This window comes from Aegilops tauschii, chromosome 3, assembly GCF_002575655.3.
Source record: "Aegilops tauschii subsp. strangulata cultivar AL8/78 chromosome 3, Aet v6.0, whole genome shotgun sequence".
Lineage (NCBI taxonomy): Eukaryota > Viridiplantae > Streptophyta > Magnoliopsida > Poales > Poaceae > Aegilops > Aegilops tauschii.
This window is the reverse complement of record NC_053037.3, coordinates 393,678,225-393,684,877: the sequence shown is the minus strand read 5'-3', so window position 1 is coordinate 393,684,877 and position 6,653 is coordinate 393,678,225.

Sequence of the window (6,653 nt, the reverse complement as noted above, 5' to 3'; positions counted from 1 at the left end):
TAGAATGGCATCGTGGGGCGCAAGAACAGAACACTCATTGAGATGGCACGGACAATGCTTGATGAATACAAGACTCCAAGAAAGTTCTGGCCTGCATGCCATGTCATCAACCGTGTTTATCTTCACAAGCTTCTGAAGAACACATCCTATGAACTCCTCACTGGTAAGAAGCCAAATGTCAGTTACTTCAGAGTATTTGGTGCTAGGTGCTGGATCAAGGATCCACATCACACTTCAAAATTTGCACCGAAAGCACATGAAGGTTTTATGCTTGGTTACAGAAAGGATTCGCACTCCTACAGAGTCTTCAACCTCTTTCACTATAAAGTGGTTGAAACTGTGGATGTGCGGTTCGATTAGACTAACGGCTCGCAAAGAGAGCACCTGCCAAATGTGCTAGATGAAGTTCCACCTAGTGAATCCATCAAGCTAATGGGAATAGGAGAAATCATACCGTCTGAAGCACAGCCTGAAGAGGAACTTATCATTTCTGCACCTAATCAACCTGAAGACAATGCTCAGCCCGAAGACAATCCTCCTAACGATGACAATGATCAGCAAGAGCAAAATCTTCATCCAGTTCATCCTTGTGTTGCAAATGAAGTACAGATTGAGAAGATAATTGATAGCATCAATGCGCCTGGTCCACTCACTCGTTCAAGAGCAACACAACTAGCAAATTTCTGTGGGCACTTTGCATTTGTCTCAATATCTGAACCCAAGAAAGTTGCTGAAGCCTTCATGGAACCTGAATGGATTCAAGCTATGCAAGAAGAGCTTCAACAGTTCAAACTGAACAATGTCTGGGAACTTGTCAAGCGTCCTGACCCTCGCAAGCATGACATAATAGGCACAAAATGGATTTATTGCAACAAGCAAGATGAGCATGGTCAAGTTGTCAGAAACAAGGCTCGTCTCATTGCTTAAGGATACACTCAAGTTGAAGGGATTGACTTCGATGAAACATTTGCTCCTGTGGCTAGGTTTGAAGCTATTCGCATATTGCTAGCCTATGCAAATCATCACAACATCCTTCTATATCAAATGGATGTGAAGAGTGCATTTCTCAACGGCAAGATTGAAGAAGAAGTGTATGTTGCACAACCTCCTGGCTTTGAAGATCCAAAACATCCTGATATGGTGTACAAGCTTAACAAGGCATTGTATGGCCTCAAACAAGCCCCTCGCGCTTGGTATGACACACTCAAAGACTTCCTGAAGAGCAAAGGCTTCAAACCTGGTTCCCTGGATCCCACACTCTTCACGAAGACTTATGATGGTGAACTGTTTGTGTGCCAAATATACGTGGATGACATTATCTTCGGCTGCACCAACCAGAAATACAGTGATGAATTTGGACACATGATGCAAGAGAAATATCAGATGTCCATGATGGGTGAGCAGAAGTTCTTCCTTGGTCTTCAAATTCGTCAGCAAAGCAATGGCATCTTCATATCTCAAGAGAAATACCTCAAAGACTGCCTGAAGAAGTTTGGAATGCAAGACTGCAAAGGTTACACGACGCCAATGCCAACCAAAAGTCATCTGGGTCCCGATGCCAATGGTAAGAGTTCGATCAAAAGGTATACCGCTCCATGATTGGTTATTTACTTTATTTATGTGCATCTAGGCCAGATATCATGCTTAGTGTTTGCATGTGTGCTCGATTCCAAGCGGCATCAAAGGAATCGCATCACTTAGCTGTGAAGCGAATTCTTCGATATTTGGCTTACACCCCAACATTAGGATTATGGTATCCAAAGGGCTCAGAGTTTGATCTAGTTGGATTCTCAGATGTTGATTATGCTGGTGACAAGGTGGATCGCAAGTCTACATCAGGCACATGTCACTTTCTGGGACGATCACTTGTCTGTTGGTCTTCAAAGAAGCAGAACTGTGTATCACTCTCCACTGCTGAATCTAAATACATTGCTGCTGGATCTTGCTGCGCTCAGCTTCTATGGATGAAGCAAACACTCAAGGACTATGGCATCCATCTGAAACAAGTACCACTCTAATGCGACAACGAAAGCGCCATCAAGATTGCCAACAATCCAGTTCAGCACTCGAGGACAAAGCACATTGAAATTCGTCATCACTTTCTCAGAGATCATGTCATGAAGGAAGATATTGATATCATACACGTCAACACTGAAGAGCAATTGGCAGATATCTTCACAAAGCCCTTGGATGAGAAAAGGTTTTGCAAGTTGCGGTGTGAGCTAAATATCTTGGAATCCTCGAATGTCTTGTGATCAGACACACATCCTAACACTTATGCATGTTGATGACTTAGATGTGCAACACACGAAGTAATGTATGTCTTCAATCCATGAAGACTTACACTCTGAGGTGTGAATACATTAATGCGGAATTTGACTTCGGAGCGCCACGATAATTGTGCGCCGTGTCTGGGTCTAATACTTCCTATACGGTGGGTAACGCCACCACCAAAATCTTCGCATTTCCTTTGTCTTCAATATTGTCATGACTTCAAGTTTATCTTCACAATGTTGATTTGGTCTTATTCTGATATATACATATATGTTCTGTCCTCTACAAAATTCACTTATAGCTATGTCTTCTTGTTTGAATCTTTTGGACTAAGTGAATGTGATCGGACCTTAACCTCTCTATGCTTCTACCTCAAATCTATCTATCCAAATCATATGCATTCTATTGAAACCGTCGAATGTCTTCTTTGTGTCCTTGTCAGCAGAAGATACAGAGACAAACATTAAATCTGTTTTAAATGCTCAATCCTTATTGCCTGAAACCCGGAGAAGCTGGAGCGACCACCCCACAGTCCAGGCGTGCGTGGGAACATGGAACAACTTCCAATGTGTTGCATGTTTGCCACGTGTCCCTCAGATGTGAACCGCCAGGGGCACCTGCGTAATTGCGCTGTGCCGTCCCTCTCCCTATAAATGCACATCACATCACGGTCAAAATACTTCTTCCACCTCACCACCTCAAACAAACCCTAGCGCCACCGCTAGCTCTCGACGACGCCGGCGACGAAGCGCTTAGCTGCCGCGACCTCACCGACGCCGTCTTCACACCGGCCGTGGACATCGTCTTCTCCGCCGCCGCCGTAGGTGTCCTCCATCGCCAAGTTAGGGCACGGAAGATTGAACTGCTCGGCCTCATCTTCTACTCTGTCTAGCAGTTCAGCGTGTGGTAAACTAAAACTCTCTTTTTACTGTCTTTTTGATCCGATAGATTCATCCTTCCTACCAAAAGTGGTTTCTGTCTCCACAAATTTGGATCTATCCTGTTTTTCATCTCATATGATGCCTAGTATATTCATTTATGCTTCACACGTAGTTAGATTCCTCACTTGTACCTATTCTTGGATTCGTACAAATCTGGAACCAACTCTCAACATATAAGTGAATGTCTTCCCGCTATGAGGTCAAAGTCTTCTAAACTGATTTATCTTCAAAATCTTCTGAGAATGCATATGACCTCTTCCCCTTCCCTCGCATCACTAATGCTGTCACAGGTACATGTCCGTGGGAGAATCCCTTGGTTCTCATAGTATGCATTCATTTGCAGAATTCTTATAACATCATATCAACTCTCCCGAAGCCAGTTCCTGTCTGACCAGCAGATGGAAGCCATTCCGTCTGAACTTCATGGCAACAGATAAGTCAGCAAGGAAGGGAGGTAGACAGCGTCGTGGGGGAACATCAAGAGATTTGCCACCTGACCTCTGTGAGCTATACAAGACAGATCCAGAGGAGGATTACAATCAGCGCAAAACACGAATCCAATGGATTCGAAGATATTGGGCAGAGCAATGGTTCAAGTACAGGTTCGTGACCCAGGAATATGCTGAAAAGAATGCCATCAAGCGACCCTGGGGAGACATCTTGTACAAAAATCTTCCACCCAGGTCCAGAGCTGAAGCCATTGATCAAGGCTTCTACCCTTGCATGGTCCGTGGACCACAGCCTACTGATGCCGACCCATCTTCGTTGCTCTGGTGTTGTGACAACAATCTGTTCAAGCGCAACTTTCAGTTTGCCAAGAACTCGGCCAAAGAGAACAAGAAGTCGCGGGGATTAGACTTCAACCCAGGTCCCTCTGCTCCTCGTGCCGATGGCACACGCGAAGCTGAACCCAATCTTGTTGGGCCCTTCTACAACCTAGAGGGTCTCATCACTCACATCATGGTTCAAGGGGCAGCCATGGATCACTCTGTAGATGACGCTAATTCTGACGAAGCGCCTGCACTACCGAAGCCAAAGAAGCTGAAGAAACCCAAGGCTTCGAAGCCTTCCACTGCACCAAGAGCTTCGCGAGCGAAGCCTCTGGCCACTGCTCCTCCTGCACCAAGTGTGCAGTCTGAAGATCTCTCACGCATCTCCAAGTCTGAGAAGAAGAAGAAGAAGCCCATTGATACGTCTCCTTCGTATCTACTTTTCCAAACACTTTTGCCCTTGTTTTGGACTCTAACTTGCATGATTTGAATGGAACTAACCCGGACTGACGTTGTTTTCAGCAGACTTTCCATGGTGTTATTTATGTGCAGAAACAAAAGTTCTCGGAATGACCTGAAACTCCACGGAACATCTATTTGGAAAATAAGAAAAATATCGGAAGAAAAATCCACGTCAGGGGGCCCACACCCTGTCCACGAGGGTGGAGGGCACCTCGTGGCCCCCCTGACGCTCCACCGACCTCAACTCCAACTCCATATATTCACTTTCGGGGAGAGAAAAATCAAGGAGAAGGATTCATCACGTTTTACGATACGGAGCCGCCGCCAAGCCCTAAAACCTCTCGGGAGGCTGATCTGGAGTCCGTTCGGGGCTCCGGAGAGGGGGATTCATCGTCGTCGTCATCATCAACCATCCTCCATCACCAAATTCATGATGCTCACCGCCGTGCGTGAGTAATTCCATCGTAGGCTTGCTGGACGGTTATGGGTTGGATGAGATCTATCATGTAATCGAGTTAGTTTTGTTAGGGTTTGATCCCTAGTATCCACTATGTTCTGAGATTGATGTTGCTATGACTTTGCTATGCTTAATGCTTGTCACTAGGGCCCGAGTGCCATGATTTCAGATCTGAACCTATTATGTTTTCATGAATATATGTGAGTTCTTGATCCTATCTTGCAAGTCTATAGTCATCTACTATGTGTTATGATCCGGCAACCCCGAAGTGACAATAATCGGGACCACTCCCGGTGATGACCATAGTTTGAGGAGTTCATGTATTCACTATGTGCTAATGCTTTGTTCTGGTACTCTATTAAAAGGAGGCCTTAATATCCCTTAGTTTCCATTAGGACCCCGCTGCCACGGGAGGGTAGGACAAAAGATGTCATGCAAGTTCTTTTCCATAAGCACGTATGACTATATTCGGAATACATGCCTACATTACATTGATGAATTGGAGCTAGTTCTGTGTCACCCTATGTTATGACTGTTACATGATGAACCGCATCGGGCATAATTTTCCATCACCGATCCAATGCCTACGAGCTTTTCACATACTATTATTCGCTTATTTACTTTTCCGTTGCTACTATTACAATCACTACAAAATACCAAAAATATTACTTTTGCTACCGTTACTTTTGTTACCGTTACCACTATTATCATATTACTTTGCTACTAAATACTTTGCTGCAGATACTAAGTTATCCAGGTGTGGTTGAATTGACAACTCAACTGCTAATACTTGAGAATATTCTTTGGCTCCCCTTGTGTCGAATCAATAAATTTGGGTTGAATACTCTACCCTCAAAAACTGTTGCGATCCCCTATACTTGTGGGTTATCAAGACTATTTTCTGGCGCCGTTGCCGGGGAGCATAGCTCTATTCTTTGAGTCACTTGGGATTTATATCTGCTGGTCACTATGAAGAATTTGAAAGACGCTAAGACAACAATTTATCCCTCAACTACGAGGGGAGGTAAGGAACTGCCATCTAGCTCTGCACTTGATTCACCTTCTGTTTCGAGTAAGCTTGCGACACCTAAACCTGCTTCTGCTATTCGTTCTGATATGTCGCATGTTATTGATGATGCCACTTCTGCTATGCATGATACTTATGATGAAACTACTTCTATGCTTGATACTAATGTGCCACTTAGTGAATTTCTTGATGAACAAATTGCTAGGGCTAGAGAGAAACAAATTATTGAAACTGATTATATAGATGAAAGTGATGATGAAGACTTGCCTGTTATTCCTGAGGGTTATGTTTTTGATAAAGAAGCTACTTTAGCTATTTTAGCTTGCAAAGATAGATATGAACTCAAGAGCTTATTAGCTAAATGGAAGCAGCAATCTCTTAATGATAGAATGAAACCTGACCCTGCTTTTGCTACTTCACCTATCTGTGTTACTGATATGGATTATGAATTCTCTGTTGATCCTAATATAATTACTTTGGTTGAATCTGATCCTTTTCATGGCTATGAATCTGAAACTGTTGTGGCACATCTTACTAAATTAAATGATATAGCCACCCTGTTCACTAATGATGAGAAATCTCGCTACCTATATATCCTTAAAATATTTCCGTTCTCATTAAAGGGTGATGCTAAGATATGGTTTAATTCTCTTGATCCTGGTTGTGTGCGTAGTCCCCAGGATATGATTTATTACTTCTCTGCTAAATATTTCCCTGCTCAT